The 24,755-nt window shown below is 38.7% G+C and overlaps 1 protein-coding gene across 9 annotated transcripts in view; it reads left to right on the top strand.

The window, feature by feature from the left end:
• The window catches only part of ARHGAP28 (Rho GTPase activating protein 28), a 141,458-nt gene that overhangs the window by 6,952 nt on the left and 109,751 nt on the right, over positions 1–24,755 (top strand). The window contains exon 1 of one of the 9 annotated variants that reach the window (XM_032467124.1): positions 11,769–12,012. The exons of the other annotated variants lie outside the window; for them this stretch is intronic. The gene's annotated coding sequence lies outside the window, so the exon portion shown is untranslated. Of the gene's footprint in view, positions 1–11,768; positions 12,013–24,755 lie in introns of those variants that run through there. 9 annotated transcript variants of the gene reach the window in all.

The raw sequence follows: 24,755 nt of genomic DNA, 5'->3' as shown, positions 1-24,755 counted from the left end.
GGAAGATTTCCTTGGCAATAGTTAACCAAAGAGTTTTCACCTGCTGTAACAATGATGATCTTTTGATAATTAAATCACACACTATCTTGTGTCAGTTCTCTTAAAAAAAATGGCGTCCTTTTATTGACAGCTTATGGAGGTTGACTTGCACTATCTCATTTAATCCTTAGCACAATCCAGTGACGCAGGAAGAAACTGAGGCACCAAGAAATAGCCCAAGATCACACAGCAAAGGAATGACAGCCCTTCCAAATCTGGTGCTTTTATCCTGTTATTTCAATCTTGAACCATTATTTAGTATATTATGGATTTAGTGTTTTTCTGCCTCAGTTTGGTTATAGGTTTGTTGAGAGCAGGGATAGGGTTATCACATTCCCCTCAGCGACCAGCAGTACAAACTTTCACATCGTAGGCATTATACTGTTTTGATTTAGTCTTTTCTTTTGCAATCATGTCTATTCTGTTTTAATGCAGTTAGCATGGAGTGAGCTAAATATGAATGGATATAAATAGTTTGAGAAATTTTGTTACCATTTGAAGTAATAGTATATTTTAAATTTAAATGCTATATTCTTACCCTTTTTGCAGTCATATTTGGGTAACGATATTTTAAAATCGATAAAATGAGCTTCAGAAGTCATTCAGTTTGACCAAGAAAGTGAGAGCCTATCAGTTATAGGAAATCATCTTCCTAGGGCTCTTTTTAGGCAGTTGTAGGGGAGGGTAATTTTTAATCCTTTAACTCTTAGGTTCGTGTTCTTAGAATTTTTCATTTTAGTTTTATTAATTGCTTTCTTTAACTACTAAGATACTTGTGGTTAAAACCATATTTTTCACTTTGTTCCTTGCACATGGCTTATAACATAACAATTCTTAATGCAGGTTGAGAAGCAGTGCTCCATGAGAATTAATGAGGTTTTCTTCTTTTCTCTCCTAATACTCAGTCAAGTTTTCACCTCATCTTGATTTGGAAGGGACCAGCAGGTCAGGGACCATGCCTTTGTGAAGACCAGTTATGTTCCAAATGTTGCTCAGAAACTGAGGCTGAGTTAAGATAGGTTGTGTGTGCTGTCCCGCCCCGACCCCAGCTGTCCCTGGTCTCCTGTGAGCCTGAACACAGCAGCCCTTAGCTGTCAGTGGCCTTCGAGCCTTGGATGACACTGAACCTCAACTGGGCTTCAAGGATTTCTCTTTAGAAAACAAATCCAGGGCCCACTGTAGTCTGGACTCGAATCTTCTGGAGAGGTCAGAATCAGAGTGGCTTCCAGGCTGTGTGGGCACTTGTGTTCATTTTCCCAGGTATTCATTTTGATAAACTTTGGTTCTTGGGACACCGGAACTACAGAGACTGGGCAGTCATTTCAGTTACATAGAAACATTGTGGGCTGGGCTCCTCTGCTAACCGCATGTCTTCAGACATCTCTAACTATTCTTAACCAGCCAGGTTGTTCAGAGTGTTACTAATAGGAACGAAGCATCATGAAAGACGTGTAACGAGTGAGGACTAATCTCTGTGGTACAGCTGGGAAGCAAAGTATGGAAAAGTGTCTTGCTGAAAGCCTCATAAGGAATAACCAACTTGTTGAGCCAGGCTCTGAATTTGTTCTGCTGGCCCCTCGTCACCTGCTTGCATTACCAGGTTACCCACTTAGGCCCACAGCATGGACATGAATCCCTGTTCTGGGAGCAGTCAGGCCAACAGCAGGGAAAACACGGAGGAGGGAAAAACTGGCTCCCTGATTGGAGGACATTAAGGGCCTAGAACTGGAGAAAAGGTGGTGACTATTATGAGAACGACATTTCCTAGCTTCCTTTCAAACACTGTTACAACTCCCCCTGCACGTTATCTCACCAGATGTAACTTGGAGAGTCTGGAAAACACACTTGCTGCAACTTTTCATTGGCATCTTAAAGAAAAACATTTGATGACCTCAATAGAGTAAGCAATTAAATGGGAAAAGAGCTGACTTTAAGTTTCCGCAGATTCTGTTTTGGAAAAAACAGAGGATGCCTGGCTCCTGTGATTTTTAACATACCACAGCTTCAGTTCTCTCCTCCTCATTTATAAAGCTCAGTGATTACAAGGTTGACTTGGCAACTGTTTGTGTAAAATCAAAATTGTGCTTAGTTGCAGAAAGCTCCACTCCAGAGGACTCCCACATCTTCAGTTGTTGGAAGCGTGTAATTGGAAAAAGCAGGCCAGGCTCTGCCTGTTTAAAGCTGTGTCATCCTTTGTGGGGGCAGTGAGTCAACACCAGCTAAAACAACATGAGTCATTGCTGAGAATAAGCCCAAGTGAAGCTGATTTCAATTATACCAGCCCTAAGTAAACATGATACTGCTCTTATCCAGACCCTTAAAAAGTTCTAATTGTGTGAGTCAAAAAAAAATTAGCACCAATTCTTTTTTGAGTTTATGAAAGTACTTTGCTACTCAGAGGGCCTTTTAATGTGTCTTAAGAAGGAACTCTCTTCAGTTAATCAAATTTTACCCTGATTTAGTCTCTCTTCTGTCTCTTCCACTCCCCACTGCCACCCTTCTCAAATCCAATTCAGATAATTTTAATCTGGTTTTAGAGCTATTGAATTAAAATCCGTAAAGTAAAAATTGTGATCTTATAGCTGTTTGCTTATTCTGTTCCAGGATCCCCCAATGTCTTTATTTCTCTGAAGTCAAAAGATGGTTTTAAGGAGTACCATGACTGCAGGGAAGAGAAATAATTTGGAAGGCTAATGCTGTTGTTCATAATGAGAGCCTGGAATGGAGTCATTCAAATATGGATGGAAGGGAGTGATGGAGTCTGTGGAGAAAACAAGCGGTGAAGTTGGTATAATTTGGTGACTAAATACATACTGGGGACCAGGAAAAAAAACTTGGGTTTTTGTTTTGGAATGTTATTAACTGAAATTGAGAATTCTTGTGGATGACTGGATTGTAGATAGGGAGAAGTTTAGCCTATGAAATTTTGAGCTAAGTGTATATACCCAGCTGATAGTTGGCTATACACATTGAAAGCTTGGGAAAGAGATCAAGGTTGAAAGTTATAAGCTGTTTATTCATGGGAGACTTCAGCATTTGAGAGATAGTTAGAACTGGGACTGGATGAGCTCTGGCAGGAGAAAATAGAGTATATAGAGACAGCAGTGGAGCAAAGATGGAAACCTGAGGGGCAGTGCCATTTAGGGAAAGGCAGAGCTTTGGGAGTCTTGGATGGAGACCAGAAGGGCAGGAGAATTCTGGAAGCCAAGGCATTAGGTTAAGAATGAGTGGACAACCATATCAGGATAGCTAAATGACTGATAAGGTCAAGACTAAAAGTCGTCCCCTGGACTTGTACACCTATGCTTACCAAGTAAATGAACAGTTAATTCATTAGATAATAGTGAAGGTGATATTCCCATTTAATAGATGATGATATTTTCATAACTTGCTATTATTTTTGACCCTAGAAGCATTAGAAATCTTGGGTTAGTGTTCTGTTAGGGAATATACTGTTTTGACCTTATGTACTGCCTTTCCCAGATGCTTTCCCAGAATCTGCTAAATTAGCCTTTCGTCATATGATAACATAAACTCCTGGTAATATGCTATGAAGTAAAGAATAATTAATAAAAATCAAAACTGGCAACTGTAAATGCAATGCCTTGACACATAAAACTGAGAGCAGCATGGACAATTAATAGAAGGTAAATATACCCTCCACTGTTTTAATGATTCAGTTTTGCTTAAGAGTCATTTCACTCATTAGAACAAGAAGAATATAAACTCGATTTTTACAATAAAAGTGAAATTGAGCAACCATTTATTGAGCCTCTGTGTGTCATATACTCTGTCAGATTCTGCAAAAATGATTAATAGTCCTTCAGTGAGAATAGATGGACTGTTAGGCATTTCAGCTGCATCTGAAGTGCAGCTCCTTGAGGGCAGAAACCACTTCTCTCTGTCTGTCTGTCTGTCTCTCTCTCTCTCTCGGTATTCCCAGCATTAGCCCACTGGCCCAGAGTGGACATTCAACATTTGAATGGTTGAAAGAATGATTGAGGAAAAATGCATAAAGTGCTCTGGGAAAGCTGAGACGGTGTAACTAACACTGGGCTCAAATTGGTGAGGGTGAGAAAGGGGTTGAGGAGAGGACCTAGGAGGAGTCATAGTTACATTAAGCCGTAGAGAATGAGCATGAGTTAGGAGGAGGAATGAGAGTGGGAAGAGTATTTTCAGCAGAAGCAGCAGTCTGAGGGGTTGGGACAGCATGTGTCGCCACGGTTGCTGGTGTGTGCGACCAGGCAGGGAGGAGACCTCTTAATATGTCCTTGGGGTTAAATGATGAGGGTCAGACTGAACCCAGTTACATGTCCAGTTTCTTCATTAGGGTAATGAAAGTCTTTCATTAGTTGACCTTTTGGGCCTCTTCTAACCCTTAAATTGCCTTTTTCTCTATTATTAAGTTGTAAATGAAAGTAATTAGATAATCCTAGATTTTAAACCAAAACATAAGTTCAGACAAACCTGTACTAATTTTGTAATAACACATTTCCCTTTGTCCTTTAACTTTGCTTATTTAAATGATCTCTTGGGTACTTACTCTGTATAGTAAGGATGCACTCTTGTCTAATTTAGTACCTTTGATTTCTCTTAAGTAGAGTTTGGTTTATTTCAAAAAACTACCAAAGCTAGGATAATACATCAGTAAGATATTTGTCTTTAAGCTTTTCTTAGAAAAATACAGCCTTTCCAGTAAGCAGAACTGATTTTTATTTTTCAGATGATTGTAGATTGGTAGCCCAGTTAATAGTAATGATAGATCCTGTTTAAGAATGCCATGGTGCTTTATTATTTTTTTGTTCAGGCTTAAAACATTATTTATTAATAACTTGATTTTTTGAAAGATAAATTTTATTAATATCACATGTGCTAGATTTAATACTTCTATTTATATTGGTGCAAAATTAGAGCAAATTTAATACAAAGCAGAGACTACCAAGAAACACACAAGCACGTTGTATATTTTCTCTGTGTTTTTTAATAGTCCAACAACACACACACAATTTTAAGGAAAAAAATCTGTTTCACCTATTTCCTCATTTTCTGCTTTTGAGTTTTGATGAAAGACTAGGTCCCTAAACTGAGACATCTGTTGACATACTGCAGGGATGTCCTGTGAGGAAAGTGGGTGTAGCGGTCAAGACCCCGCCCCCCACCTCCTTTCTCTGTCACCTCATTCCCTTATCCATTACTGTGGAGGGAAACTTGTATAAGAGCAGTGATCCTAAAGATCGCCAAGATTTCTGAAGATACATCCCCAAACAAAAAAGTCTTTATTCAATGATAATAGTCACTCAATAAAATTTAAAGTTGAGGTATACTCAGTATACAGTAAAATGCGCAAGTTAGGTATTCAATTAATTGATTTTTAACCCATGTAACTCCCATCCAAAATAAAGTACAGAACATTTCCGACACCATAGAAATTTCCTCATGTCCCTTTTACTTCCTGCCAGTTTCTGACTTCTGTCACCATACATTGCCTATTCTTGGAAGTCATATAAACAGAATGTTACAGTATATATTGTTTTGTGTCCACGTTCCTTTACTCAGAGTAATGGCTTTTGAGATTCAAACACATCATTTCATCAGAACCTAAAAATGGTAAAAATGTAAAGGTAAAAATTTTTGGTGGTTTTATCATACTTGCATGAAAGAGGGGCTAGGCGAGGGGGCAGGTTTAGATTAAAACCCATCACAATATCAGAATCCCGAGACTCATCTCTCCATGGTGGACCTAGGCAAAACTGAAAAGTAGGCACATGTATTTTGGGTGCCTGCTCAATTTGCTTTGGCTTCCTGGGGCTTTTCAATTTTCCTTTACTGTCCCAGGTAGGGATCATTTGATTACTACTAAAGGACTATCTGCTTAACGCTTAAGGCATTTTGCTTTTCCAAAGCATATATACATTTTTTTTAATCTCTAATGGTGAAATTCCAGGTTTCATTTGGGGAAGAGAGGTGAGATCTTTAGGCAGAAGGTCACAAACCTCAATGCACATCTTGAAGACCTGGGATTGGCTATCATTTTCTGCAAAAGACCAGTATTTTGGGCTTTGCTGGCTATATGATCTCTGTTGCAACTCTGCCATTGATAGCACAAACGCAGCAGTTGTTAAAGCAACAGACATGATTGTGTGATAATAAAACCTTATGTACTAAAAAGGGCAGTGGGCTGGATGTGGCCCATGGGTCACAGAACTCAGTCTCCTGATGTAAACAGCTCTACTCCTGCTCTGCTTTCTCACAACAGTTGTATGGTAAGCCTATCACAGCAAAATGCAGAGAGTTTATTCTCTAGAATACATAACGCTGAAAGGCACTAAAGGTTGCACGAGTTACAACCTCTCATTTTTCAGTGAGGATACTGAATCTCAGCGTAATGACTTTTCAAGGGAACAAAGAGTCAGTGGAAGAATCGCCCAGATTTTTCAGAAGTCTTTAGTTAATGTTTTTTGCCCTGTTCGGTTTGTGATGGATATGAGTCACACTATATATTATGTATACAAATATACCATCCGATTGACATTGGGGAAACGATCTTAGCTCACATATTTTAAAGGAATAGGATAGAGAAACAAAAATAGGAATTCAGTAATAGCATTCTGGAAATTAAACCAAGGATTGGCCAGGGAAGAGTGAGAGTTGCACATTTAGTGAACAGATTTGATTGATGGAAAAAACAGTATGTTAAACACTTTATCCAAGTAACTGTTTTAACATTGTAAATGTGTAAGAAAAATAAACAAATTTTAACTGAGGAAATAGAGACCTCTAGATTCTCTGTCATTCAGCTCATTCATCTATTTATTTCTTTTGATTTCTTTCTTAGCACATATCTATTCAGTATCTTCTCTTGAGGGCACTGTGAAGGATCACAGCTAAACAAAATGCAGCTTCTGTGCTTGAAGAGCTTATGAGGGAGCCCAAGACCATTGGGAATCATGTGTTATGTATCTTTATGCATCTAGAGAGAACCCAGGCTTTGCTTCCTAGAGGAAACACCTAGAGGTGTTTCAGTTTGGCACTTAGATGTACTAGGTGATGTGGATATATTGGTGTATGAGTAGGGTGTGGGGCAAAAAGAGGGTGTAAAGGGGGGCTAATAATTCAGCTTGGATGTACAGAGAAATTGGTGAGGGAAGTAGTGGTAACGTCTATATGTTTATTTGCAAGATTTTATATGCGAGATGGGATTAGTTCAATGAATGAATTGTGGAAGAGATGTCTGTTGTTCCCAGTTTTGTGCACTAGCAGGATACAGGACAGGTGGGGGAGAAGACTTTTAACTCAACACTAATGAAACCCTGACCTCCACATTCATTTTGGTAATTCCATGAAGGCAAGAATGTTACTAATAACAGAGCAGATTTTATAGGTCATCTCAACTTGGTCAGCTGCAATTAAGCCCATGGCTGCTGGCATTCTGGAATGCACCCCTTTTGTTTTGGGAAAGTGGTGAAAGAGATTAAGTTACAGGTTTTCCATCTTGGAATTATGCTATCCCTAGAATAGAATTCTCCACATGCCCAAGTATGATTGGAGCTCAAATTTAGCCAATATTCAATTAAATGAACCATTTACTGCATCAGTACCTATTTGGGGAAACTATTTCACATCCAGGATATCTTATTTCTGATGTTAGAATGAATTTATTTAAAGCCAAATTACAGATTGTATTGTCAAAATTATTTGATGAACTATTGTAGCAAGGTAACTTTTCACAAACAGCATATATGCCAAATACTGTCTTTTAATTTGGAATTCACTGCTCAAAGATACTCAGATGAAAGCAAAAAGTGATGTATTTTATGTTTTCTTGATCTTCTAGCTTGGGAACCTGAGTTGTATTTTTACATTTCACAATAAGAGGAGTTACTTTTTTACCATGTAGTTCTTAGCTTTTTCAAGTCGTAGAATTCTTTGAAAATCTAATAAAAGCCTTAGATCTCTTTGAAAAGTACACGTGTGTGTTGTACAAATTTGCATACATTTTCAGGTGGCTCTTGGCCCACAAATTAAGAAAATGTTGGTCAAATTAGTATTTAAAATTTCCTCTCCTGTTTTTCCATCCAGGATATCTTTATATTTACAGCTATCACAACCATTTTGTGTACCTGGAGAGAACTCTCATAGTATTAAGAGTGTTTCCTCAGGACCTAGGGATTAGCTTTGAGCGAGTGTGGGACAAGTTCTATACAAAAACAGCCTGTGGCTAACCCAGGGGTAAGCTAGAAAGCCTGCTGGGTTGGAGGCTGCTATTCTATGTTGTCTCCCTCTAATCAGGACACTTCAAGGTGGCATTGCCATGGTGGCCAGCAACTGTGGCTTGGGCATTTGGGGATGATGGGAGAAAGCTGGTGGGGCAGAGGCTGGGAGTACCTTGGGTTTATGAGATGATACCTGTATGAATGGGGTATTTCTGTTCTCAGAGGTGAAAAATGTTGGCAATCAGCATTTAATGAAATCAGGGCACAGGAAAGTACTGAGTTTTAGCCACTTCTCAAGGAAGGTGCAGAGGGAACGGAAGCCTTTCAGTAATTCCCACATGAGGTTGGAAATTCTGTTCTCTAATAGAAAGACAGGGGGAATTAATCCTTTTTTTTTTTTTTTTTTTTTTTGACCTTCACACCCACAGTCCAAGGCTCGTTTCCTAAGCGGGAGTTTGCTCTCATTTCCTTGTGCTCTCCTTGGATCCCTGTGCAGGTGTGTGGTCTGCCCGTGAGACCAGCAGCCCCTAATCTTCTGTGCCAAGACACGGAAAAATGTTTTCTTACGTTAACGAAGTATTTCTGAGCTTGGAGTGAAAGCTTCTAGTACATCTCTGACCAATATAATCATAACATGAGGCAAAAAATGTTTGAGCTGAAAGTTAATTAGAGCAAGCAACTGATCTGGTCTGTTTGCACATTATCTAGTCAGTAGCTATACACACTGAAAACAGATTCCAGAAAGGTGAGCTGAAGTCCTGAGTAGCAAATTAGCAGCATATCTTTATAGGACAGTTAGAAATGTAAAAGCCAAACACACACTGCTGTCTCCTGCGAACACTCCCCGCCAGCGCCGTCTGCGATTTCTGGGCTGGACAGATGCTGCTCCTTACCTGGGGTTTGATGTGGTGCCTTGATTACACACAGCCTGTTCCTCAGGCAGCGTATCTGAGGCCCCGAGTATCCTCAGAAAGCGTCTAGCTTCGTTTTTCCCACGAGGAAACAGGTTTTAAGCAACTCAGGCCTCTTGTATTCTAACATTTCTGTGCCATGTTTTATGGGAAGGACTCATCGTATTTTCTCATACTGCCTTATTCTCACTGTTCTCCGTGTAACGTGTGGTATCACAACAGAACGTTCCTCTGTGCCCAGGCTGTCAGATGGCATGTGTGTAACCAAACACAGGTTTTTGTAGGCATGTTTGGCATCCACTTATTTAGGGCTGCCCTCCTCCTCAGGCCTTGGGGAAGAATGCACATTTAGAGTAGTGTGGTTGGTCTGTTCTTCGAAAAGGAGTATTTTAACACTGGCAGACATAATTTTTTTGCATTGACAGGTTTTCTCATGTAGGAAAGTGTAGGTATCTTCAAGGATTAACCCTCAGTACACATTTAAAGTTCAGTGAGGACCTCAGGAAGGGAAAGGTGATAGCTTCAAAATGTCATTTAAAAATTTTTTAAATAATTTTTTCCAGTTGTATTGAGATATAATTGACATACTGCATTGTATAAGTTTAGGGCGTCAGCATAATTACTTGACTTACATATATTGTGAAACAATGACCACAGTAAGTTTAGTTAACATTCATCATCATATAGATACCAAAAAAAGAAAAAAATGTTTTTTCAAAACTCTAGTTTCTGATCACCTTCAGCACAGTTCTCTTTTCTGGGTTCCTTCCTCTGTCTCCTGGACTTCTTCCACAGGAGGAGGCAGCTTAAACTCTCCATGCCCTTGAAGGTACCAGGCCCTCACTGAGCTCCGATGCTTCCTTTACAGCCAGCATGGGGCTGGGCCACAGCTTGTGTTGTCTAGAAAAACTACGCTAATTCCTTTTCCTCGGCTCTTCCAGTCTGTATCCAGTTTCTTTCCTTTGTGCTCCCAGTGAACCTGGGCCTACTGCTGCCCTCTAGTTATTATTCCCAATGGTAATGACGATGTGACTTCTCTGTAGCCGGCCCCGGCCCCTACACTGGGTGCAGCTCCCTAAGAGCTGGAGCCACGGTTTATCTTTATGATCTCAGTGTCTAGTGACATGCCCCATAAATGTTTATGCAGTGGAGGGCAGGAGGCCATGTGCGATTGTATTTTCCAAAACTGGAAAACAAAGTAATCAACTGTTGTGAAAATTTGTCATAGAAGACAGTTTCTTAAAATAAGAAACAGAAAGTGAAAACACTGAAGAAATAGGGAAATGCTAATCAGGGTTGGGCTCTACATGGTCAGTTGCTTATGTTTTCACTTTGTCAGATTTTTATCTCTGGTAAAGAAAAAAAAAATCTCTGGGAGATAAAAGACAAAGGAAGTGCTTTTGTTTTTCAAACTGTGAAATTAGAGTGTCCATGACCTCATTTGAGGCAATTCTTGGCGATCACATGCCTTCTGTTAAAATGCAGCATCTAATTTAGGGCTCAGTCACTAGGGATGATTTGGAGGGTATTAGAGGATGAAATTTTAAAGACTGGAAAATGATGGCCGTGAGGACTATACATAGAAATTGATATTGTTGGGACTGGGGTGTAGAAAGGCAAAATGAGCTTTGCCATCTGCGTCAACAAGAAACAACAAACTGGTGGGCACACTCATACTTTACTGGTGTGTCTGGAGTGTCTACTGATTCTCTACTGGGGTGTCCCACCTGGAGATGGCACTGCCGGACCTGGCAGGAGCCATGTTAGCAGCATCATAGATCACAGAATGCATCAGTGCTGTGATTTGGTAATGGTGTAAACCATAATATTTGCTACATAATTCTCCTTTCTGATTTTAGTTTGATTTTCTGTCTTTGAAACTCTCTGGAGTTATGAAGTTAATTGACAATTGCTAAGACAAGAAACCAATTTTTCTATCATAAGCAATAGCAAAGTCCCTCTCATTTTGAAGATATGCCTTCAAATCTTTTAAAAAATTCCAGGCCTCTGTGAAGTCCAACTTCATAAAATAGTGTTTAATTAGAAAGGAAGGAGAGTCACATTTGTAGAACAGACCAATTTGATTATACTTTATTAAGTAGATTAATTTTCAAGGTGGTCATTCGCATTACATGCATTTAATTGATGTTAAATTCTATTAAGAATTTAATTTTAGCTCCCTTTACAAATTGGCCAATACCCCATTCACCCTTGGTAGACAAATAAGATTTCTACTCAGCCATGCTTTTTATTAATCCTCATTTCTACTCAGGGAGGAAAACATGAGTGGAGCCAAATGGAATTCTTCCCTTACTGAATTTAACAACCATGGATTCTGGAACTGTTTCAAAAGAATGTGAGCATTATCATGAATTATTGGGTCCTCAGACCCAAATTCAAACAATGAAGCAAAACAGACCTTCTTATCTATTCTGATTGTATCACTGACTTTACAAGTAAACCAGAGACTAATGTTTAACTTTCAAATTTGAGCTTGCATGTGATCCTGTCTCTAACTCTGTCTCTCTCAGTCTTTACTCTCTGCATCCCGGACCACGTGTGTCTTCAGTTAACACAGACCTTGTGCAGTGTAGGTTTCAGGCTCAGCAAAACCGGTTGCTGAATCCACTCCAGCCTCTACCCAAGGAGGACCATGTCTGACCAGGAGGGATGACTGTGAGATGGGTTCTGAGAGCTTCTTCTCAGGTGCAAAGTCGAATTGTGGCTGGAATTATGTGTGGTGACAGTGAGGTCGCTCATCCCTCTCAACGCCTCATTATCGTCTCGGTCACAATCCGGGAATGCAGAGGTTAGGCTCCTAAGAAATGCCTCAGTATCATCCCACCAAGGTATGTGTTTGTTTTTCCCTCTTTGTATGCTTACAATTGTTCCATTTGCTTTTGTCTTTGACTCATTGATGGAGGATGATTTTTTTCTATTGTTGCTCTAAACATCGTACATGGGAGTATTAGATGAAGTAGAAATAGAGCCTGAAGCCTTTCTTGATAAATCAGTAACTTTTGTGTATTGCAGAAGGGCCATTTATCCAAGTGATTCTGAGTCTAGGCTATGATTTGGGAGGGCATAGAGAAATAAGAGCCTTGGAAAACCTAGGTGCCCTGTGTGAAATTGGTACCTAAGGGCTTATTTTGTAGTTTTTTTTTTTTTTTCCTAAGGAAAGAGTCCTTGAAAGAGACTATTAAATATTTCTGCTTTACTTTCAGTACAATATTGCAATTGTAAAAGGTTAAAGCAAAAAAAAAAATTAATTTGATGTGAGAGTTACTGCTTGTATCTAATTAAAAATAAATCTTCAAATTAGCCTTTTAAAATGTTTTTTAGACATTGCTATTCTATCTAATGTAAAGCGAAAATAAAAACAAGTACCATGTTTTCAGTGAGACCAAACTGAGATCAACTATGTTTTTTCTTCTCTGTCCCCTATCTGTGTTTGTGGTTCATGCAGTTGTCTGATTTACTCACCAGATTTAAAACATCTTTGTTGATGTTTTAAAGTTTGAATTCTGATCGTCTGCCCAGAGGTGTTGCTGCTGCATGTTTTTGACTCTAGTAGAATTGCATGTTGGAACATTTAACTCCAAGCATACTGATTTTTGCCTTAGTAACTACGGTCTCTGTCCAAAAAAGACAAAGAACAAATTGGTTGCTGAAATTCCTAGAGGAGTCTCATTGTAAAGCTGACACTCAGAGTCATGCTCACTTTTTGTGATTCAGATTTGGGATTCAGATTTGGTCAGATTCTGGTAGACGTTCTAGTGAACACGTGCTTATCTTAAGTATCAATCACCTCAGTAGATCTAAAATACCTGATACAGTGGAGTCTCTGCAGTGACTTCAGTTTTGTTCTTGATGTCTACGTATCTCAAATAAGACCATTTTCATGAAGGAACAAGGTAAAGGTAATTAGAAATAAATGTCTGTTTAAAACATTATTATAGAATGGAATGTATAATTTGCCTTTGACCATATGATTCTGAAGCTGTAATTACTTTCCTTACATCTTTAATGAAATTCACTTCTTTCTACTAAATGTGATCTTCAAACCTTACAGCTTTTTCTCCCAGAAAACTACCACACATTCAAAGCTACTTTTATAGAAAACCCTTTAATGATATGTCATTATCATAGTGAGATTAAACCTGTCTTTGGATAGCTGAGGCCATTTAGTGGAAATTAAAGATGAATATAGTTCTGTATTGGGTATCATAATCAAGAAAACTTTAAATCCTAAGATCTGAAGAACCCATGCTGGCCAGAAAAGAGAGAACGTTGTCAAAACTTTTAAATCCCTAAGCAGGACATTGTAGGCTGTTGTCTCCCTCATACTAATTCACACTGGCATGGATCAGCTTTCCAGAACTAGTGATGGACGGTACCCTCCCGACATCTGTAGCTCTGTGAACCGAGATAAGAGTAAGGCCATGCAATCCAGTGCTTCAGGGCACGTACACTAATCTAGGGATGGAGGGCAGGAATTTCCTCCCTTCCTTCTGTAAGTCAGTTTCCCGAGGATCTTCATAAGCAATAAGGTGAATGAAGCCCAGGAGCTAGGAAGTTATTTGCCAGCTGAGTTTCCCAAGTAGACTATATATCTGAGTGGATAATTTGATCCAGGGGTAAGGAGGTCAGGATTTTGTATAAAAGGACCAAAAGTAAGTAATTTTTCAGAAGAATTATAAAGCGATATGGAAAAAGCATAGGCCTACTAAGGCAATTGCAGAGTTGGAGGTATTGTTAGATGCATGTGAGAGAGTACAACTGAATAGCGGCTTGTTTCCAAAAAGTGACAGCGGAATCCTTAAGGACAGAAATGTCATTAGAGTGGTTATTATAGACTAGAAAGTACTGGAGGAGGAGAGGCAGTAATTTGACAGAAGGACTAGAGGGAAATGAAGTGTTTGAAGGTAGGAAGAGGCAGAAAAAAGAGAAATAGGAAAAAGCACCTCTGAGCTCGTGATGGTAAAAACAACTGAGTTTTAGGATGAGGAAATGAAAGAATCAGGATTATTAACCAGATGCACCGCTTCTCAGTTTGTATGCAGATACTGATTCTCAGAAGATGAATAAAAGATCATTTGAAATTCACATGATGATGTACCAGATTCTGTAAAGTGTTTGGGAGGAAAAGATCAGTAGAACTCTGCCTTTTGTGAGCGTATAAGATTATAAACTAGTATTTATACAGATAACCTTATGTAACTTTAGATGCACAGAAAGTTTTTAGTTATATATATTTTGAGGTGGGGAAGGAGGGTGTTTTGGATTGATTTTGTCTTTTAGAAGTTTTAGAATTAATCAGTAATCCTAATTAATTTTATAGGTGGAAAAAGCTAAGTGAAAGATTCTTGTTAAATAGAAAGCTTGGAAATGGGACCATGAAACCAGAAAAAATAGAGATAATGGAATAAATGCTGGACAGTGAGCCATTGGTGGTGGTTGGCACAGACCAATAGCTCCTGGAGTTGCTAAAAAGAATGACCTGAAAATAATACGATAAGGAGATTGGATCTGGATTTTGTGCAACTTAACTTGTGCCAGTTACACTAGTTGTGCATAAGTGAAATGACTGTACACTTTATTGTCCAAAATGGGACGCTTTTGAAAGTGAAAGGAAGTGCTGTATAATCATGCTTGGACAGCAGGTATAAACTGGGATTTTTCTGAGCAAGCTAGCACATGTGGTCACCCTATACCTGAGCCCAGATACTTTAAAATGTATTCCATGTGTATCATTCCTGGACAACATTTAAGCAATTATTTTCTGTGTTATCAGTAAACATCAAAAACCAGTTAAATTAGTATATGTTTGAATTATTAGGGTTCATATGTTAGTCAGAAAGGAATGGGACCATTTTAGTCATAAGTCACTACCAGTTTATCTTTCAGCCACTCCAGTATTGAAATAATCAACTCTGTTATCTTTAAAATAAGCAAATCAGTGGTGAAGAGCAAGATTTCTGGAGCCAGATCACCTGTATTGGAATCCTGGCCCTTCTGCTGACTGTGGGATATGGGCAAGTTATTTAGCCTTTTAGCTGCTCAGTTTCCTCACTGGGGCCAATAACAGAATTAATCTCATGGATTGACGTGAGGATTAGTGAGTATAAGTAAAGACCTTAGAACAGTGACTGCCACATAGTAAGATCTGTGGAAGAGTTAACTTCTTAATCTTACTTTTACTCATGTTCTTATATCCCCATGAAGCACCATTCTTTCTTTGCACAGTCCTTTGCATCATCGTTTCCTGCCCTGCTTTCCTTCCCGCCTCCCTGCTCCACCTCTGCCACCTTAATGTGTTGAAAACCTGAGATGAGTAAAGAAAACAACTCTCACAGGAATACCTGGCATAAAATATCCTTTCTGACCCTTTGCAGAGAGTGTGACCTGTTTAATGTTATCACATATGGGAAATACCAGTATTTTTGGAAACATGGGCACTGACCTGTAGGATAAGCCATTCTTCTTTAACATGGTGAAGTTGAGGAGACAGGGAATGCCCGTTACATATTCTGTGGATACACAGAGGGGAGAACGGGGAGCAGAGCAGGACTGAAGGAAGGGCAGGAAGAGAAACTAATGGAGTAAAACCTAAAGAAGTAACATGTATCTAGAGAGATGGGTCAAAGGCCAAGGTAAATGTGAAGAGAAACCTGGCCAGCATTGCATATTGGGAGGAGTGTATTTGAACTAGGAATTATAGGGACATATTAATGGTTAATACAGAGTTTGGATTGACAACTCTCATGATGCTACTACCCTAGAGAAATAAAATTCATGCAAATGTGGTAAAGGGACTTTTAAAGAGTGTTTGATGTTCCACCTCCTTACCCTATTGAATTAAGAACTAAGGAATGACAGGGTATATATACTTTTACAAAATTGTGTGACCTCTCTTTATGTCCTTCTCTCCATCATGCCGAAGTTAATGGGACCTCTGATATCAGAGACACAGGAACAGACTGAATAGCCTGTGTTTTTAGCAACTTTGGTAAATTTTTAAAAAACTGGTGTCAAGGGAGTTTCCAGAGTTCAGTAGAATAAAGCATTGAACACAGAGTTGTTCACCCTACACAAGCAGGACTGGATATCAAACTCATACTGCACTGCCTCAGCAGAGAATTAATGAGCTCTGCCGTCTGGATTACCTGTCAAGTCAAGAGGCTTTGACGATGGTGTCCTCGGAAGTAGGCCTCAGAAGTCCCATGCCAGAGCTGTGGAGTTTTGACTTTGAGGGCCATTTTCCAAGTGCTTTTGAGTCCACTGAGCAATGAATGGTCATTGTGCTGTATCACAGAGCTATTTTCCAAGTTTATTTGGGAAACTGAAGCTTGAGGAACTCTTCTTTTTACTTGTTGCTGAATGGAATTGTAGATTTATTAGAAATATTACTTAGAAGATTCAAAATAAGAAATGCCTGTGACCAACATAGTATACTTGTATCAGATGAAAAATGGGGATGGAGGAGGTGTTAGAATCCAGAGAGCACAAGGAAGAATGCTCTGTTCTTTGGTTTAGGACACAGAGTCTGCTCTAGAGTCTGTTGCTTGCTTGTCTTTTGATATTGCGCCAGGAAGCAGTAAAGGATGGAAAGGGAAATGTAAACTATCCAGTTTTCCTCCTAGGTGGTTGGTCTAGTTAAAGAGTCGTAGGTAGACATAACTGAAAATGAGACTTTATAGTGACTTTTTCCCTCTCTGTATCTATCCATTTATCATTTCAGGTAAATGAGAGTTGTGGTTTTTACTCAGAGAAGATCAAAGGCAAAGTAGGAAATAATGATTTGTTTATTGTGAGTAAGAGACAGGTAAGGACATAGGACTGCTTTAGATTTGTTTTAAAATGATATGAAACTTGTTGCTTTATTAAGTGGGTTTTTATTAATGAGATTTTAAAATACTCATTTCACATGTAAAACTGTAAATGTAAGTTTGAATAAAATACTGGCTATAATCAATTGAAATTTGATACTCAGTAAGCATGGAGTAGGCTTTTCCTCTTAAATGCTTGCTGTTTTCTTCTAATCTTTATTTCACCACTGATGCTTTATGTATTAAAGTGAAAGGAGGCAAATTCAGATATCCTGGCAGATGGAGATTTAGTTCTTACTCTAATCCATTTAGACACGATTTCTCAAGTTTCAGAAAATTTTTATTAAAGAGTTGGCAGGCAAATTTGGAGCAAATCAGATTTTTCAAAGAGAAAAACTTAAAAATGAATAAGGAAACTCTAGTTCTCATTTAGAATATCTTATTAGTGATCAGTAACAGCCCCACTTTGGGTGTAGGCGTATTAATTTTATACTCTTTCTGTATATGTGTATATATATAAAGTTGCAATGGCTGTATTCACTTCTGGGATTCTCTAGTTTACTATTAACATGTTACTAATTTTTACATAGTTATCCTGCATGGTTGGTTAGTTAAAAACGTATATATATCAGAGCTTGAACTCTGCACCTACAAGTTTAAGAAATTTAAATAAGCCAGAGATGCGTATAGAACATCAGACTTAAATGAGTGAAGGAACTGAAATATACAACTCATCTATGACAGGAAATAAATATGGAAATTATAAGAGCAAAAAACAACAAGTAAAAAATAGCTAAAATTTGGAAATTTTCACAGATTCTTATCTATCAAACCTTGAGAAAAATTAAAGATGTAACAGGGAAGCTAGTCTTTCACACCCAGGTGCAGAATTTCTCAGCTAAAATATAAACTGACTTTGCATGTCATCTGGAAGTTGCTGCTTCCCACTGAGTTTAAAGGCAGCGTGTCCTGCAGTCAAAGTATAGGTCATAGGTGGTTGATTCTTTTCTCAAAAGGTGATTCATTAAGATTGTAATCAGAACCTTGCTTGGTTCAACAAGGCTGGGCTAAATGTTGGCTCTTTTCTAGGGGAGGGACATAAAAATATAATCAGGAATTTTAGAGATTTAAGAAGAACTTGTGATGAAAAGATGTGCAGTAGGAGTTCAAACAAACAATTCACTGTGCTAGAAAATGATGAGACTCTTCTCTGAAATGGACTTACACCCTTATATGCATGCTTGTGCAGGTACAGACAGACAGAACTGTTGTGGAGAACTATGGCGAATAGATAAGCTTTTTCTCCCGTTACAGACGTTGGGCACCTTTAAAAGTTTGATGGCAGTAAATTTGCAAATATGATTGTTTTCATATTCCAAGTAAAGTTTTTTTTAGTTTTTTAATACTGCGATTGAAAGCAAAAGAAGTATAATTCATAGGAAGACTATAAGAGCCAAGATCCTCTTACCCTAAAAATAAGACTGTAATCCCCACCCCACCAAGAAATTTTTAGGTCTAGGGAAGAAACAAACTCAGAATTCATCAAGTACAATGTAAAATTATATAGTATAATTATCATAGAGTAAAATACTACATTAAATGCACCACTTCTATGAAATTATTTTAGAAAATAATTCTTTAAACTAGTAAAGTTTCTTTACTGTCATTTCCATTATTTTAAAAACATTCCAAACACTTTCTAAAGTCATTTTCAATTCCTTAGCTGTGTGAAAGATTCCTAACTAGAAGAAGGGATTACTTTGATAAAGCAGTAATTAGAGTTGATTTCAAATTTATTATTATCTGAAGTTTATCTCAACTTACTTTAAGCCATTACAAAAAAAAACCTTTCCCTTTAAAACCCATCTCACCATTACTGTTACTTTACATCCTAATCTTTAGTTCATATGAAGGGATTTGTTACAGTTAGTCTGGGTCGGTGACTCAATCTCTTCAAAAGGATGCAGCGCTGAAATGGGCCTTGCCCTTCTCTGGGTTCATGTCACATTACTGATTTTACTTGGGAATCCAAATGTGTAGGTACTGTGTATCCATGACAGGACTCCTTAGAATACAGGAAAAGGAATTAAGATTATACTTGTGTCTCCATCTACAACAACCTTTTTTTCCCCTCAAGTTAAATTGCAGACTTTAAAAGTACATATAGACGTGCACAACAGAGTGCATACACTGTACTGTTCCAATTGTATACTGTACAAAAATGGCCAGAACTAATCTGGTATCAGAGATTAAGATCGTGGTGCCCCAGGGGTGGTGGTAGGGGTGGTTAGGGTGTGGGGGCGATGTGGTGCATGGCTGAGTTATGTGTCTCATTAAGGCTCAGCTTGCTTCCTGGTCTGTAGAAAGGCGCATGGTAATATAATTTCTTGGCACACCGTGTAATGTATAGTAAAGGTTTAGTAGGTGATGGAGACTATCAATAGCCAATGGTCTAATGGCAGTCCAGTAGGTTTCTCAAATTTGAAAGGTCCACTTTGACCTTATCTCCCTTCACCATTATCTACCCATTTGCTGGTAACATGGTAACCCATTTCCTGCCCCCATCAATCACAAAGTCTGTCGGTTAGCTTTCTAGAGTGTATCAGTTTCTTGTGTCTCCATGGCATGACTCAAGCCATCAGCCTTTCTCACTTGTCTTATTTCAGACGTCTTGCAAGTGCTTACTCTGCTCCAGAAAAGTCCTTACAATGCGAACAGAGGAGCGATTTTTCTAAAATGGAGTTCAGTCATGCCACACACACACTCTGCTTGAAATTTTGCAGTGGTTTCTCATTTCCCTTAGGATAAACTCCAACTGCTTAATATTTCAACTATCCTTGAAAGCCTTACATGGCCCAATTTGTCTCTACATTCTAGCTTCTACTCTTGGCTATTCCTCCAGTCTATACTGTAAAAGGGTTAAAATTTTAGTTGGTATATAGTGTATTATGATAAATGCTATGGGGACAAATACTGGAAGGTGTATATATGTTAGCTCCTTTAATATTCACAGAGGTACTGTCACTCATGGCTGGGGAAATTGCAGCAGAATGAAATCGAGTAACTTGTCCGTGGTTAGTCATCAGCAGAACTAGGCTTCCAACCCAGGAGTCTCACCCCAGGTCAAAGAGTCTCAGCTTTGACCATGATACAGTCTAGCCCCTTAGAAGGAGTAGACCACCACTTACAAAGATGCCTCTCAGAGGAGGGGCAGCCACTTGGGGGTGGGGGCAGTGTGTGGTGTGGGTGTGGTGTGACTTTGGATCTGACAGAAGTGGACTTCTGACCTCCCCTCGTGTCTGCTCAGGCACTTTACATAACCTCTTCTACCCTCAGTTCTTCCAGACCTTAGAAATGGGGAGAATAATACCTTATAGGTACATTGTCAAGATTTGATCAGGTAAAATGGGGACAACACAGCACAGTGTTGGCCCATCCTGGAGACTCAGTAAATGTTTGGTTTTTCCCCTTTCCCTTTCCACGAGTCATGTAAACATCACCGAGTGATTGCATTTTCCTTGCAGGTCTTCTCCTCAAAGAGAATACTTGAGCAATTATGATTTTCTTGTCTGACAAAGTGCAAGACTTGTAAAAATGTAAATTCTGCAGTGTGAAAGCAGAGGTAGTAACTGGCACACTGCGGAATTACTGTTCAGTTTTTATAGCATCAGAGGCTAGCTGTCTAATCCTGGGCAAATTATTTAAGCTCTCTGTGCATACATCAGAAGCCAACCTGTGTAATCCTGGGCAAGTGACTTAACCTCTCTGTGCCTCCGTTTCTTGATCTGTAAAATGATGGAACTAATAGTATAATCTCATTGGATGGTACCAAGGAAGAGACTAGATAGTATATTTAAAGCACTTAAAATACTGACTCAGCACCTGGCAAATACCTAAACTGTTTTATTATTTTTATCATTATTTTAAGCCTGGCATGACGTCTTGATTGTACTTGTCTCTCTATAAAAGTCTAGACTATGGTTTGGCTTCCTAATATAATAAAGATAAACACTTCAGAAAAATGAAAATGGTTTCATTATTAATGATCACTAATGATCGGAATGAAAGACATAGCCTCTTAGGTAAGGCACAGAACTTGTTTGACTTATAAATGGAGAATCATGTTATTTTGTTTCGTTATTTGTTCTTCCTTGTTGGGTACACATATGATTAAATTTTGCTCACCAGCTGCATCCTTTGCAGAAGAATTACCAAAAGGCTGTTGTTTACAACCCAAGCCCAAAAGCTGTTGAAAATGGGCAATAAAATCAAGTTTTAGTAGAAGTGCAGCATAAAGCAACAGTCATCCTGTGACTTAATGCCCTCACTATGCAGTTCGGTTAATAATCATTTGCACATAACTGCTAATAGTTAAAGCTGGCTGTTCATGGCTTATTGTAAACAAGAACTATTTGCTATCCTGGATTCAAAGCACACTTCCTCCTGACAGTCATCTCGCTTCTTTTGTTCCTGGGAATCATTTTGGGACCGTTTGTATTGTCAAGGAAGCTATCTTTTCACTTCCAGACTTTTTAATTCCAGAAAAGGGATGGGTTGAGATCTTGACACATGTTAAAACCTGTTTTAAAACCTACTTGTAATTAGGAATATTAGTTAATAATAATTTTGCCCTAGTCTGCAAGGTTATATTCATTCACCCTTTATTTACCCTCCTGCTGTATCTGTTACTATGAGGTGCCTTTCAGATTTTTTAATTCTTACTGGCATGAGGACTTTTGAAAATAAAAATCTGTCCGTATTTTCCAGCTGAAAGAAGCTAAAGTTATCACATGGGTGAGGCTGGCTTTCTTTTGTCTGTGAATAGATTACTGTCAAGTGGAAAGTACAATAAAATCATCAGTCAGTATTCAGAATGTTGTTGTGAAACAGGAGGCCGATACAGGAAGACAGAAAACCCAGAAGCTGTAAGTTTTGAGCAATAGCTGATAGTTCTTTGATCTCTCTTTCTCATTTAACTTGACGTGTATCTAGAAATGGCACTAAAATAATTCTTTTATTTCAGCAGGAACTGTCAAAGTTTGATAAACAACCAAGATTATGCAGATTTCATTTTCCAGTTGAGACCTTAACAACCTGTTCAGTACAGTCATTTTCTACCTCCCCCTCTTGCTCCCCTCATCTTCTGATCTTCCTCAACTCTGCTCAGTTTTTCCCATTTCCATGACACTTGTCTTCTTAAATACTACAAAAATTTACTTATATATTGTCTTCATTATTTATTACCTTCATCACTAGAATTAAATTTCATGAGGGTCTTGATCTTGTTGTGTGATGAATCTCAAGTGTTGAGAATTGATCTGGCATATAACAATGTACTCAATAAGCATTTGATGAATGAAAATTGTGACGAACTTTTCTCTTTGCATCGAGTCAAGTCATTTATGCATGTTGAAAGCGACTGTATTATATGAATACCATATTGGTAGACTCCATGGGAATTATTTTCATTAAGATTTCCATGCTTCCTTTTAGTATACTTCATTCAGGTAAAATTTTGAGGAGGCATAGTAAATTTCTGCTTAAAATTATCTTTAACAGCTTCCCATTGTTTAAGGATAAGGACTGAAATCCTTCATGTGGCTGCATGGTCTGGCGTCTCCTGGCCACATCCACCTCTCCTGACTGTCTGTGTCCTTTTTCAACCTGCTTAAATGCCCGCACCCCCTCTTTTCCTAATTGTCCTGCCTGCCATGTCCTTCTGGCCACCGACCTCGCCATCCTCTGCATCTTGCTAAATCCTGCCTAGCTGTCCAATCCCAGCTCAAGCAGCTTTTCCTTCGGGAAACATTCACTTGCGACACATCTCACCATTTTGTAGTTGTAGTTATGTGATTGGTCTCCCTTGTGATAAGGGCCAAGAACGTCCATCTTTGCTCCCCATTGTATCTTTTGTCTCCGACACAGGGCCTAGTACCTGGTAGGCTCTCCAGAATGTTTGTTGAATATAAGAATCATTTGTTACATTTCAGCACTAGCCGCAGTCAGAATGAAGAGTGCTGTATGTTGGCAGTCTACTCATCCCTTGGGGTAGGTTTCCTCTGCTTCCAGTTTCTTTCTCTTCAGCCTCTCTCTGCTTGCCTTCCAACATCATGTAAAGCTTACTGAAACTTGGCTTTAATTATCAGTTATGCAGTATTATTACTACTTAGTAGAAATAGGGAGAGCAAGAAAATAGGGAAATTAGGTAGTTTGGTATTTTTTGAAGTTTGGCACTTTATAATTAAAAGACTTATGTTGTTTTGTGTTTTACAGTATGGGTCTTAGACTCATGGGACATGACAAGCACTGACATTGAGATAAAACTTCCTGATGTGCAATTATTTACAAGGGGGGAGTCTGTTACTGAACTGCTACAGCCTGGAATTGTTGCCCCTACAAGAAGATTTCTTATTTGCATATAGACAGCCTGCTGATGCATAAAGAGTTGGAATGGTGTCTGGTTTTACTGTGGTGTTCAGCAGAATCACTTTCATCATTTTTCTTCTTAAAATATCCATTGTGTAGACAACTAAATTGGAATTTATGGGTGTTGGCTTTACTGTTTGTTGAAAGCTCTATGAAATGTGGTACCTTTTACATTTTTCAGGGACCCCATCATGCATACTTATGTGGTGTGTGTTGAGGAGTGGTTATTGGGGAGTCACTTAGCTAAGGATGACTCAGCTATTGGTTAGGATCTAAATCTCAACATGGCTTTGCATTCTTCTCTGCTTTTGGAATATACAGATACTTTGGTGACTGTGCAGAGGATAAAGGTGAAGAGGAAATACAGTTGTTCTTAGAAAATATTTTGGATAAAAAGCTAGAGATTCAAGTTCTGTGTTGATTTATATATACATGAAGTAAACAAGCACACTATGAAATTTTTTTTAATGAACAAAGTGATACTTAAACATTTCAGCGACCTTTTCATTAAGTTTTGAAAAAGAAAAGTTGAAACTTGAAAAGGCTATTAATTTGTGATATGAGTATAAGAAGGAAGTGTAAGTTGTAAGATAGCCATCAGCCTGTAGAAATGTTTTTATATTGAAAAATTTGGGCAGTCAGGTAAATCTTAAGAATATATCTGAAGAGTCCATTATATGATCCACCACATAATCACCCATTGCTTCAATGACTGAAAAGGAAAACACGTAAATGTAATCATTTAGAAATATTTTTCAGCCTTCTAAAATTGAACATGTTTGACCTATAACACTATGTAAATTTAAGGTAGCCATGCTACTAAACAGACACTTTAAAGTATCAGACTACTAAAGAGTCTTCTGGGGTTGTGACCTGAAGCCCCAGGTGCTCAGTAAAGACTTTCTGTTCTGGCTGGTAAAACTCAGGTGTCTCCTAGCTTCTTTCCAGATCTGGGAATCACTTGTTTCGTAGACCCTCATCTGTTTTTGCCCAGTGTTACGAAGTTGACCTGGCACATGTGTAACTTAATATTCAGCCACAAACTTCAAGGAGACCCCATGTGGATTTCTTGAGCGCTTTGTCAGTATAGACCCTCCCTATCTGGTACTTTCCCTTAATATTCCTTCGGCCTTTGCTTGCAGGAACTCTGTTCTGTGTCCCTTATACTCAATGAGACCCAGGATTCTTGGGTTTCCTCTCTCTCTGCGCTGGAGTCTGGGATGGGCGTCCCAGTGGTGAGCTGCCTTAACCGGAGGACTCAGTCACCTCAGCTGTCCCCCTTCTCTCAAGGATCATGTCTTGTGCTCCCTTTTGTCTAGTATCTGTAAACAATTTCC

Source organism: Camelus ferus, chromosome 24 (assembly GCF_009834535.1).
Source record: "Camelus ferus isolate YT-003-E chromosome 24, BCGSAC_Cfer_1.0, whole genome shotgun sequence".
In the NCBI taxonomy this organism is placed as follows: Eukaryota; Metazoa; Chordata; class Mammalia; order Artiodactyla; family Camelidae; genus Camelus; species Camelus ferus.
Note: the sequence above shows the minus strand (reverse complement) of the source record. Positions and strands in the feature narration are given on the sequence as shown.